The following is a 13898-nucleotide window of genomic DNA, read 5'->3' as shown; positions in this document are numbered from 1 at the left end:
CAAAAAATACCCATGGACTACGTAGTAACTGAAATAGGTCCTTTGAACTAATGCGAAGTAATATATTCGAGTGATTAAAAGAATTTTAAATAAATATACTTCATATGTAATAGATTTTTTATTTTAGATATATCTAGTTATATTGTTACGTTCAGTTATTTTCTATTTCAGATTATTTTTATACACACATAATACTATGATCAAAAAGTAAGGTGAATTTGTTTATATATTGTAAATTATTTATTTAATCTTTTAAATCAATTACATTTCCGTTCGATAAAATGCATAGTATCCAATCCACGTAACAGTTGGAATAGTGTTTTTCTGGAAAGGACTTCAAGACATTCCTCTATAAGGTTTTTATTTTCTCAATAGTGTCAAAATGACATCCACGCATTGGCATTATGAGTTTACTGAATAGCCAGAAATGTCACGGAGCCAAATCACGGACAAAAGAATATGCTGGTTGTGGAGCTATATCAGATAAGCATTTGACGCTTTTAAAAAAAAATTAGCGATTTTTGCACCAATCAAGTCTTGGCGCTTTTGAGACACAAAACATAATTCAAAATGGTTTGAGCTGAGCCAAATGATATTAAAAATTTGGACAAACACACGCTTGGAAAATGTTAGGGACATTCCTAATCACCCGAGAAGTTTTAAATGACAATTTTACCTTACCTTTTGATCACAGAGTATATTATTAAATGCTTTTTGAATGTAAAGTATTTATGTAAGATTTCGTCTAGTTTAATTGCAATTTTTTTAACGTTTTCTTTTAAGCAGACCATTTCTACCGACCAAAATTCTATATAATACATCGTTGAATATAACCTCTATCATATTGTGTACATATATATATATATGTACACGATATATATACATCGCAAAAACGCTCACTGCAAGGCATATGCCTCACCCAAATATATTTATGGTATGATATACCTAAAAAAATGTAAATGACTCAACCTTACGAAATAATTAGGTATTGCTACATATAATCATTATCCTTCGTAAAAAGACAATCTGCGAACATTGTTGTGCTAAATTGATTCAAAATCGCTTTTGTTGCTTGAAGATATAACCTCGCACTCGTTTCGTCAAGTCAGTCCATAGAAGCTGAATGCAGGGTATTGGCCTCCCCCAAAGACATCTGTGAAAATATATACCATAATCGCCGAGCATGGCAGATGGGTTGGCGATTGAAGTGTGGTATTATGGTACGCAGAGCTGCTGCCCATCCTCCGGAAACTTGTTTATGAGCAGGGGCAATCCTATGATTGCTACATGTTTAAATTTATAGAAATTTAAAGCACAAAGTGTAAATTAAATAAAAATGTATTTCGTAAATTGAACTGCGCGTGCTATTTATTTATATACACAAAAACTTTTTAGTGTTGTAATTTGGTTGTATGCTGTATTATCTGTACATCTTCTTTTTTATTGATTGTTCAAACGACAGCCAGAGATATATACTTGAATTTACACTGTATTATGCTTTTATATGATTCCGTTTTTGTAGGTCTCTCTTATCTCCCATCTTGGGTACTCAGGTACTATTTTCACAAAAAACATTTTTTTCCTCGTATTATTTGTTATCATCTTTTTTCCTTATCAATGTCATTTATTTATTCATATTTTATTCTGCACAAATTCTTTTTAAAATTTTCCTATTCCTTTCATTTATAACCTCACTTTCGTCGCCGTCCCACTAGAATACTACAGATTTACATTTTGTTTTATTTTGCATTATTTTTAGTGATTTGTTTAGAAAAAAGGTAAAAGTTTTTTTAATAAAATTTTCCACGAAATTTATTAATTTATTCTCTTCCTGATTATACTTAACATTAACATTGCAATAAACAAAAATGTTATATTTTATTAACATTTTAAAATGTTACATCTAACTAGGAAGTGAACAAGATCTAACATACGGCGGCAAACGCACACAATATAACAATTTAAAGTTTCAATTGTATATATAATTAATGCAGTCGTGTTCGTTTAATGTTACTGTGCAGTATAAATAGTTTCAAGTATTTCTATAACGCTACATGATTATTCATAAATTCTAGGTAACGAATAATACAATTGTTTTACAAGATCATCAATCTATAGCTCTTTGATCGCAATTCAAATTAAGAAGGGAAAAACTTTAGGATTTAGCGTTGGCAGCTGTTTTGGTCACCGATTTTTACTCTGTGTTTGGCACGAATCGGTGTAACATAACTCCTGAAGATGCCCCGTGGAGGGGTGAAACACGTGTTGAGTAATTTGGCGGTGGCGGTTGTGTGATTCACATTGTTTACCGCATACGCATTTATCAGCAGGCTGGCGGGCGGTGCACTTTGTTGCACGACTACCACTTTATGTGCGGAAGTGGCTAAATGTTGGTCCTTTTCTTACCACCGATTTAGCGTTGCGTGTTTAAAGAAAGACGTTTCGATTGAGAGTAATTTTATTTATTCCAATCATTGAAGCTTGTTGTTAGCCATGCAAGGATGTTACAAGTGCGTCGAATCCAGGGTGTGCTGCTTAGTACTCGGTGCGTTGCCGTTGTCCTCGCTGCTGCTCTCTATTGCCTCCTTTGTCGCCCTCCTTCCTCCTGGTAGTTTCTTTCTGATGGGCCCTCCTTGCATGGGCGTGTCGAGTCACTTTGTGCGTGACTTACCTCCCCCCCTTGTTTTTTTTGGAGGGCGTCTTTTGATCCCTTTCAGGATCGGTGTGTTTTCGTCCGGTACTGCATGACGAGGCCCACGCTTTTCTACTGTCTGATTATTTTCCAAGTAAGAAAAGGACCAATATTTAGCCACTTCCGCACATGCAGTGGTAGTGGTGCAACAAAGTGCACCGCCCGCCAGCCCGCTAATGAATGCGGCAAACAATGCGAATCACACAACCACCACCGTCAAATTACTCAACATGTGTTTCACCCCTCCACGGGGCATCTTCAGGAGTTATGTTACACCAGGTAATATTGATCCTTTTCTTACTTACGAAGGACTTCCGCAAGGTAACGTCTGATTCCATTAAATATTTAGTATTGTTTTCTGGTATGCAGCTACCCGCTTGGGCCACCAGATGGTTCGGGTGGTGTACAACGTCTTGGAAGTATGTCCTTGACGCCTCTCCGGAGAATTCTTTTATATTCACCAGGTTTAGGTGGCTATGAATGTCGATGTTATTTAGATGTTACGACCCTGATTGCTTTCGGGGCGGAGCGGTTCTGGATCACTTGCAGGCGATTCAGTTTGCCCTCACTGACGTGGGCGAAGGTGAAGCTCGCGTAAAACATTATTGGTCTCACGCAAGACATATACAGGTGGGTTTTGTATCAGCGCTAGTTTGCTAAAGGCAGATATCAATGGGTGTAATCTACCCAGAACAAATGCGGCATTGTTCCTCACGTTCTTAATATGTGATGTGAAATATAGTTGTGAGTCGAGGGTAGCTCTTAGGTATTTGACCAATTTCTTCCATTGAATTTCTTTCTCAAGTCTCATCACCTCACAGACCGTACGTCTAAGCGAACTTAAAACTCAGGGGGTTCCTAATCGGAAAATTATGTTGCAACCTGAATCATAGCTACCCAGAGAGCCCATAAGGTTCACTAAGTTAAGAAAGTTTTAGACTATGTACCTTCTGCGCAAAACAGCAGCGGTATACTTCAGGTCCAAAAAACAATCATCCTGTATAAAGTGTTCTCTATGAAATATGTTACATTAATATTTCCTATTAAAATGCGACAAGCCAAGTAAAAGGCGGTAAAGTCACCAGGGACAGAAAGTAAAATATAATTAATTTTAATACGCATTAATCTGAAATTAAAAAAGCTTTTTCTTACTAGATAGTAATTATGTTATTATTTCTAAAGCTACTGTTAAAAATCTGGCGAAATATATTTTAGGTTTGACAAAGGAGGTTATATATTACAGCGCAAATTGAAATATCACCAAACACACAGATAATAAAATATCACGAGCGTAAAATAAAGATAATCCAACTCCTTGACTGCAATTATTCGAAATGACTATAATGATTCCACCATTATAACCGAATAGCAATAGAAATGCCCGTGACACGGTACGCCTGACCTAGAGCTGGCTTTAATGACGCCATTTTGTTATTTTCGCGCGCTTATTATGCGAGACGAAAGTGACATTTTAAAATCAATTACGTTCTTTTTTTTATAACGGACTGAAACATGCTATTACCTATTTAAAAAATAAACAATTATTTTGAATTAATATTTTTCTAATAGTATTTATGGATCTTTATTAATTTAAATGGATCTGATCTTCAATGTTTGACAGATAATCAACCTCTATACATTGTAAAATTCATGTCAATTAAGTCATTATTTTTTAATTTCGCTTCTTGAAACATAGGTATTAAAATGGTATGGTGTTTCATTGACCCATGTGACATTTGAACCACAAAGTTATATTACGAGTATTAAAGTAATAATTTATCTCGTTCTGTTTCATATTTAACTTAATTTTTATCCTTATTATATAACTTTTGTGTAGCATATATGTTTTTTCCAGCCCTTTCCTTACCTCAATCCATTCCACGAAAGTGACGCTACTGAACCGGGCATGTGCGCCGCGAAGTATGCACATTGCATGGCGGTAAGCTGATGTTCGAATTTTCTCATTTGTGTTAAATATTTAAAGACTTCACTGGTATATTAATTAAAAATAGAAGTCATGATAGAATAAATTTCAGTAATTTATTTGGCTGTGATAACTATTAAAACAGGGATCTACACATAAGCCCACATTATAAGGTGGATGCTGTCTAACTCCGGTGCTGGTACACACGGGTCGTCCAGTGGACGCCGATTAACTATGGCGTTGGTCACAAAAGGGTTAAATGATGTGTTATTATAAAATTTAAGTAGTGGTGGCCCAGCGACAGAGGACTTAGACTTGCAATCGCAGGTCGCTGGTTCGTTTCCCGGCATACTTATATATAATTCACACTTTGTGCATTAATTATATGGGATTGCCATTATTCACAAACAAGTTTTTAGAGGAGGAGGTACCGTAATACCCAACTGTGATCGCCAATCGGCCTGCTAAGTATGGTGATTATGGTATATACCCCAGTAGATATCTTTGGCGGAGCTGTATGCCTAGCAATGGGCGTCTATGGTATGAAACTAGGCGGAAGCCTATGTAGACATGCGCAGTAGGCATCTTTGAGCCGAAACGACTAAATAATTATAATGTTAATAGTTAAATGGTCACTGCCAAAAATAAATAGCAATTTTACTTTGAAACAAATTAGCAAAGATGTATTTCAAAGTTAATTTTCATTTACCGAATAGTGTGGCGTAGTTTTATAAATAAACAACACTTCCCAAAGTTTCACATATCTAATCCTTTATTTTTCTTCTTCGGATAAAATCATACTGCGTGGTCGATATACTATAGCTGTTACACTTGAACCTACCTTTTATCGCGAAATCGCTAACACTCTTCAAGCAAAGAGAGAATAATGATCTTGTTGACAGAAAATGGATCCGATTTTCGGCTGAAGTGCATCCAGCTAAAGTTTATCTAGACACAGACAGAACCTTCATGTTTGTTTTCCCTCAAGTGTATAAATAAATATATAACTTTGATTAAACAAGCATTCCGTAATAGCTTTCCTTATGGAACAGTAAAACAGCCTATTTTAATAAAATAATAATTTTAAATAAGCATAATAAAAGTATTTTTAGGTCAATGTTCTCTTTTGAAATGGTACTTGCTCGTAATAGAGCGATAAACGTGATTAGGAAAATCTATCTATTAATTCCACACAGTAAATATAGGGTGATCAGTAATAGGTGTAAAGATTTAAAGGGATGAATGTGTGGTGGAGTTTAACAGGTTAGGTAGGCAATGTTAGAGACAACACCTAGAGAGCTGGAGCAGAAAAATTAAAACGCTTGGATGAAAGATAGACAGTTTATTTTAAAAGTCATCCGCCTACAACTTGAGATACACTAACGCCGTGATAAATTATTTGTCATTCGAATGAAATAATTTTTTACATATAACTTTCACCGCTCATTTGTACATATAAAACATTGATTCAAAATTAATATAAGATAGTCTTTAATTCAATATTCCGTCAAGCACTAAAGATTAAATACACATTCACAAAACAACAACACATATGTCACTTGACGACGTTCGCCATTTTTTATATTTCATAATATTTTCCCGCGTGAGACGCGGTTTTGACATACGCCTACAAATCATACGCCGCGCGTCCTTAGTTTTTGCGCATGCGTAGACCGATGCATTGACAGATAAGCGAAAGCATCTTGACAACTGTGATTATTTCGCTACAAATCTATAGCTCATTTGCTGTTAAATAATATATTATTCAAAAATCAATGATATCGGAAATAATGAATAACATAATGATAAAATAATAAAAGGCGCCTGCAAAATTCGAATAGCAACATATTAAAATTACAATCTGTCACTTCAGACTTAATAATACTATCTGAAGATCGTTGCAACAACATTACGTTATCATGAGCGGTGAATCGAAAAGGGGAATCCCACAGATATATTATTCTTTATTCTATAATAATTCTCGACACGTGATTAGCTGACGATTCTTATTGGTTGAATATTTTTTTAAATCGGTATAAATATGGGTTAAGCTTGGACTTCAAACTAGAAACCGTCGAAGAGTTATTCCAGGACATGTTCGAAAGCATACTTCAAGAAGGCATCTTCCCACTCCAACCCCCTCATAGAGAACTCTAATCGCTACTCCTCCGGCACAACCTTCAGAAATCTCTTAACGTCCTTACGGATCCTATTGCAGGGTTCCCACAAGCCACTCACCATACCACCCTTCAGACACTCTTAACACTGCAAGTGCAAACTCTACCTCATCAACCAATCTTCTGACTACCGCTCTCCGCAGGAAGAACGCGTGCGATGCTCAAAATTCAAACACATCACTATTCACCGGCGTCGGCCTTCCAACGCCGCCGCCGCGAATAGCGTGGGCGATTCGAATTAGGATCAGTATCCTTTCTTAGATTGCCGAGTGCTCCAAGCTGCCCTCCATACTTTCACTCCACACTCAGCACACGAACAACACTGACTCTACTAGGAAAGCCTCGCCTCTACTGCCTCATTCTCCATCAGCGTCTAATGCAGGATCGGAAACCAGAATGCTCTAGTTTAGTATAGTTCACGGACTCTTCTGTTCCTGTAACTCTATCAGTGTCTAATGCAGGTTCGGAAACCAGAAGACTCTAGTTTAGTATATAGCTCACGGATCCTTCCGTTCCGTGAACTCATTTCCGATGAAGCTGTAAAAGCCTTAAGGCTAACAGCAAAAACTTCACAGATACAATACATATATGTTATTATATGTTATTAACTCTAAGATCTACCATCTCTAAGATGAATCCTACAAAACAATAGCTTGTTGCGTTCCAATATAAATATTTAATATTTCAGATTGATAACTATATAGAGAATGAAAATAAATGTAAAAGCATTATAACTTGGTGTCGATAGAATTATACATTTAAAACCTTTGCATCTTTAACTAATATAACAATTTTTATGAATTTCATTTTTGATTTCGTTATACCTTTATTATTTTTATTGCCATTCACCTTATAGAATCAAGCATGTAGTTGTTTTTATTGTTTAAAAATTACTTTGTTTATTAGAGGCCAAATGTCGTTACAAATTAAAGATCATTTTATTGCAATTTTATTCGTTGTAATGAGCATAATTATGCTAAGTGATATAATTTGACCTGTTAATGAAAATTGCAGTAATGACTTTTAAATAGTCAACTGGTGTATCTTTCCAAGTTTTATTTACTAATTTTTGGTACATATATTTTTGCCTGAGTAAATTTCAGCAACGTAATTTGAAATACCCGACAATAAATATTACACATCGACCTTTGCAAAGAGACAATCGGCTAATGTCGGCTTCGTAGAGCGTTATCTCTGTCCCACACTAGCTATGTGACGTTTTGTCATTCGTGCGACAGAGATAACGCTCTACGAAGCCGATTGTCTCTTTCCAAATGTCGATATACAATATTTATCACCGGGTACTGTACACATTTAAGATTTAAATAGTATAATCTCTTCAGAGATATTTAAAATAAATCAGCGATTAATTTTAACAATTTGTGATTGGATAGAGAGTAAACTCGTCATACCAAGGTTCCAGTAAGTTCGAGATAATACTCGGTTAGAATTTCCGAGAACCGTACACAAAAATCTATAAATAACTTCAAGGCCACGCGTGTTCTTGATCCTTGGGTTCCATGTTTACTGTTTAGAGGGTTCTGTAACTCGTGCTTTTCAACAGTATTGCTTCTACCTCAAAATCTACCGGCCATAGGAAGAATCCTACAAGCCAAACGTGAAGTTTTCCAATTGGTTACCAAAAAAGTAGTGTAAAACACTGTATTTATTCTAGGACACATTAAAATTACGAAGTTCTTTTACAATCGCATTGTATTGCTCTTTCTACACTAGTCAAGTCTCTTGTTCAGATTTTTTTTTTTAAATCTAGTATTAAAGAATATTTTGGAGGTAGATTTGAGATGATTGACATATATTGGCACGGTTATCACATGGATCACTGTGAAAGCTTCTTTACATTACCGCCGCATGTACATATACTGCCACGTCACACGCACTGTTAAGGAAATATATTGTAAACAACAAGTATATCACTTTTACCAACTTTAACATGGATCATCATCCTTGAACAATTCTTCGAGGTCACAATTCTTCTAACATTCACCACCATGTCAGAAGATAGAAATCCGCTGCAAGGAATAGAACAAACATCGCCATGACGACTGCATCCAGACTTACCGCATTCAGTTTTAGGTCTACCCACGCATCTAACAGCACATAGTGAACATTCATTACAATTTGATTTTTTATAAATCAAAATAAAACACCATACAATTTATTTTATTTACAAAAAAGTATATTCGATTAAACATATAAATACAGTCTTTCATATAATGTCAGCCAAAATTCAAAGAGTTAAATAAATTATCTATGGTATGCTATATGCTTCATTGCTCTATGGAATTAAATTTATAAACAAAAAAATTATTGACAATAGAAACATACTTTGATTTTAAAATAAATAGAAAATTAAAATCTTTAGTTGGAATGCTATCAGAATATCAGATGGCATAACGATTCTAGATAGATAGAGAGCCGATGTTAGAGTAACGGTTTCTCTAAAATTTGTGCGAGGAGTCGCGCCGCACTCAACAAACCGTCAATCCGGCCCGGCCCGCGTACCGCAAACGTCACGATATCGACCACGAATCACAAGCAAGTCTTTTTTATTTTTTTTATTTTATTATTGATTAAATTAAACTTTGGACTCATTTTAGACTATACTCCTATATATAAGCAAGAACGGGTTATAAAAAAAATACTAAATTACTGCGGGTATTATTAAAACTGCTAAATACAGATCCAATAGACATGCTTATTCGATAATAACTAAAGCTATTTAGCAGAAGCGAATTCTAACAGTGATAGCGTCTTACAGCTTAAAAAGAAAATCACAGCTATCATTTGAAATTAAGCAATAAATATATAAAAGATTATAGTGTATACCTTAGTAAATGCATGTACAGTACCAGGCGATAAACATTGCACATCGACCTTTGGAAAGAGACAATCGACTAATTTCGGCTTTGTAGAGCACTATCCCTGTCCCACACTACCTATGTGATGTTTTGTCTGTCGTTTTATTTTGTGCGACAGAGATAACGCTCTACGTAGCCGAAATTAGCCAATTGTCCCTTTCTAAAGGTCGATGTGCAATATTTATCGCCGGGTATTGTAGTATTACCTCGTGGTAAATATAGAAACGGCTTTAATGACTAAGTCAAGTATCCCACCTCGTCGCGCAATTCTAAGGAGTGATTCAGTGGTTTGATACTAGATGGCGTTCGTAACTCTGTAACTTCGAACTGTGTTGATAGATGGCGCTGGCAGTATGAATAAAATCGCTCTGCTATGAATTAGTACAATACCCAGCGATAAATATTGCACATCGAATTTTGGAAAGAGACAATCGGCTGATTTTGTAGAGGGTTATCTCTGTCGCACGAAATACAACGACCCACAAAACGTCACATATGTAGTGTGGGACGGAGATAGTGCTTTACGAAGCCGAAATTTGATTGTCTCTTTCCATAGGTCGATGTGCAATATTTTAAGCCAGGTACTGTATAAGGTTTATCATGCATTAATTGTCAATTGAGCTATTCACCCCTTTAAAGCCATTACACCTATAACCAAACATCCTGTATTATACAGTTCATTAAATATAATTAAAACTTCAAATTTGACGTTTTGAATTTCTATCTCGTCTTTTTGATTTTTTAAATGTTATAATTTAAAATAAAAATTCAACAATATTGCTTTACATAATGGTATAAAACATTTCGACATGGAATTAACATCATAATACACGTTTCAAAGAAAAATTTCTTTTCGAAATATTAGGGTGACGGGAAGTAATGGCGTTTCTGTTTCTATCGACATATTTTATAGAAAAACCTATTAATTTTTACTGCTCAGGCATTGATTTTGTATACTGGATGGCAAAAGGTTGTTGATAACGAAAGTGAATATCATTGATAAGAAATAAAAACTTGTTAAAAACATATTCGTGTGCATTTAACTTAAGAAAGCGAAATTACCTTCCGGTCCTCCTAATACATGAGCCACAAAGTATACAGTTTAAAAACATTAAATTAGTAACTTTGACTTAACATAGAACTAAGTTACAATTAATTAAAAATTAATTAATCTTAAATTAATACAATTAATCAAGTTATTGAGATACATAATATTGCAGACTTTACCGGTTTTACGGCATTTATTATAATTGCCGATATCGATAATATCGATATAACATACATCAATAATCTAATGAGTCAGTCGACATTAGGGTGTATACACACTATATTTACTTATATTCTATTGTGTTCGCAAAATTGAAAGTCAACGCCTGAGGTATGTGAGTTGTGTCGTGTAGATCGCCATTGACAAGATGCACATGAGATATTTTAAAACAGATGGTTAGACGTGTCTCTATCTTAACCTCACATAATTCAGCGGCTAGCACTTGCGCAGACAGTGTAGTTAACCTTTTAAGTGCCATGAGGACCGCCGGCTACCTCACGATACCCAACGATAGGTGCCGTGAGGGCCGCCGGCTACCTCACAATTTTTCGTCTGTACATCTAAGGAATATTATTTTTTTCCGACTCACCGGTAATTATTAGCTTCATTAGGCACCTAGAAACTGGATCACAGGATGGTATACGAATTGCAGCATGTTTTAGAAGCGGTTACCATGGGTGCCAATGAGATCGCGGGCGGCCTCACTTTTTATATAAAATTTACATTAGAATATGTATATAGAAACCTTTCTTTGTATTGAATTCACAATTTATTCATATTTCAAAGCTGGTTTTAAAAACCTATCGTGTTTTTCGTGTTACAAAAACGTGACCCGCCGGCGACCTCATGGCACACTGAGTACTCTGTTGCCTTTAAGTGCCATGAAGGTCGCCGGCGGTCTCAGTACATAATGATATACATAATGTGTTATATTCATTCATAGAATGTAAAGATTCCAAATTTTCATATAAGGAAAGCCTACATGATATTTCCATTTGGCACCTGGGGAAGTCATGGCCAAAACAGCTTGGCAGTTAGAAGGTTAATGCCAAAGGTATTTCAGGCGGTGAGACGAAAGAAGAGCGTTATAGACAAGACGCACACGAGATCTTTAAGAACAGATATTTGTCTACTTGGTTCTACCGTTCACATAACTGAGTAGGTGATTAGTACGTGATCATACACTTAAATAAACGTATCTTTCGGACGATAGAATTCGAGATGTGGAAATAAGACATCCTTCTTTATATAGGTTAGTTTTTAGGATAATATTTATCTAAAATTTTAAGACCATTTTTACGATAAAAACCTACTAAAATACAGTTTTTATTTATTTATTTATTTGTCATGGGTCAACTTTTAAATAAACGATATAAAAGTGTAGTTTAAATTATTCATATATCTAACCGTAACGAGATATAAATAACTTACAATTATTCTGAATATTATTCTTATAATTGAATAACTAAGAATATCTTTAATGGATACATTTAAAGCGATCTCTTACAGGGGCGGCTTAAAATATAAGTCAAGGTGTGCAATGGACACTAGCGCCGCCGTCTCAGGTGGCGCCGCGGCGCTCCCTGAGACAGATAACCCTTTTATTAATAATGTATCTGTAGAGATACATCAGAATTAAAAAAAATAGTGGCATCATTTTTAAACGCAAAGTAATCATTTGTATGTGAATGTTTAAGTAATTTCTTAATTTTCGAACGCTTGTTCAGTTTTTTTCTGTTGGCATCCCTGGGTCGTAAAAGTCAAGTGGTATGAATATTAATGTCATATAAAAAAAATCTGATAAGTTAAGGGCTAAGAGCATCGTCTTGGACCATCATGGTACAACAATGATATGACAGAAGCCGCCAGCCAGCGCGGTGGCGGCAGTTATCAAACGCGAGCGCCTTATAGGCGGCTTCTTTTTCGAAAATTTTGTATCAACTCGAAATAAACCTTATTTCACTACTAATACCGGGGGGGGGGGGGGGGTGTCAGACCTAGGGGGCGCCAGGGTTTCATTGCACACGAGCTAGAGCCGCCCCTGATCCCTAATTAATTATTGAAACTTAAATAACCAAATACTTATAATACTTGGTTAATTAAAATTGCTAAAATCAAAATCGCCCACGCAAATTGCTCCATCATGTCTCCAGTGTGACGTCATCATCTATACGGTCAGCAAAAAAAATATTAAAACAGATAACATATTAAGGAACTTAAAATTAGGAGACGATACTAGACGTAGACCTGCCCTAAGGATTTCACATAGGACTCGTTGGAAGGGACATGCTTCTAGAGTTTTCTACTGACATTAACAAAGTCATCTGTCCACTCTGTGGGCAGACATCCCACGCTGCGCTTGCCGGACTTTAGTCTTCACAACATGTTTATGATTGATAAACAAAAAATTGATAGCAAATAAAAAAATTAAATACCCAAAAAACATCTATAATTTTTTACGCTGACCGTACTGAATGACGTCACCAAAATGGCGGATGCGTGACTAAGCAACTTGCGGGAATGATATAATATTAAAATCAAAAAGAGAAATAAATACTGAGTGCAATTACACTTTATTCACGACAATCGGCTTGTATTTGGTTTTGGCTACGGAATCTTCTCAAAAGGGACAATTATGTGCCTTTCGAATGCAAGACACAGGTCTTCTCCAAAGATATCTATTGGGGGGGGGATTACCTTCATCGCCACGCTTGGCAGGCGGGTTGGCGATGTGTGGTATTATGAGAGAGTATAAACAGAAGACGCTGCTGCACATCTTCTAGAAACTTTTTCTGTGAGGAGTGACAATCCTATATAAATAATACACGTGTGAATTATATAAGATTGCATCGAGGAAATCGAACCGGCTACCTAAGATCGCAAATCCCAGCCATCTGCCGATGGGCTACCACTGCTCACTGTTAAAGTATATTTTAGTACAAGGGCCAAGATTCAATCGTAAAGAACCGGTGTGTTTTGTCGAACATACCCTCTTTTTTTTAGGATCGGACTATTACAACTAAACGGCATTTGCATATTCCACGCGTTTAAGTTACCAGGGCACAGATAATGCCTAGGTTCAAATCTAGCAATGTATTAAAAGGCTCAAATCCAAACAAATCTGTGATATCAAAAAATACAGATAAAGATTGGAAAATAAAAATGTACCTAGCCACCT

The sequence above is a fragment of the Battus philenor genome, unplaced genomic scaffold, assembly GCF_028537555.1.
Source record: "Battus philenor isolate CCGP_79_NKW_IND1 unplaced genomic scaffold, ilBatPhil1.0.hap1 SCAF_20, whole genome shotgun sequence".
NCBI classification, from domain to species: Eukaryota; Metazoa; Arthropoda; class Insecta; order Lepidoptera; family Papilionidae; genus Battus; species Battus philenor.
The sequence above is the reverse complement of the archived record's forward strand: the minus strand, read 5'-3'. Positions refer to the sequence as shown.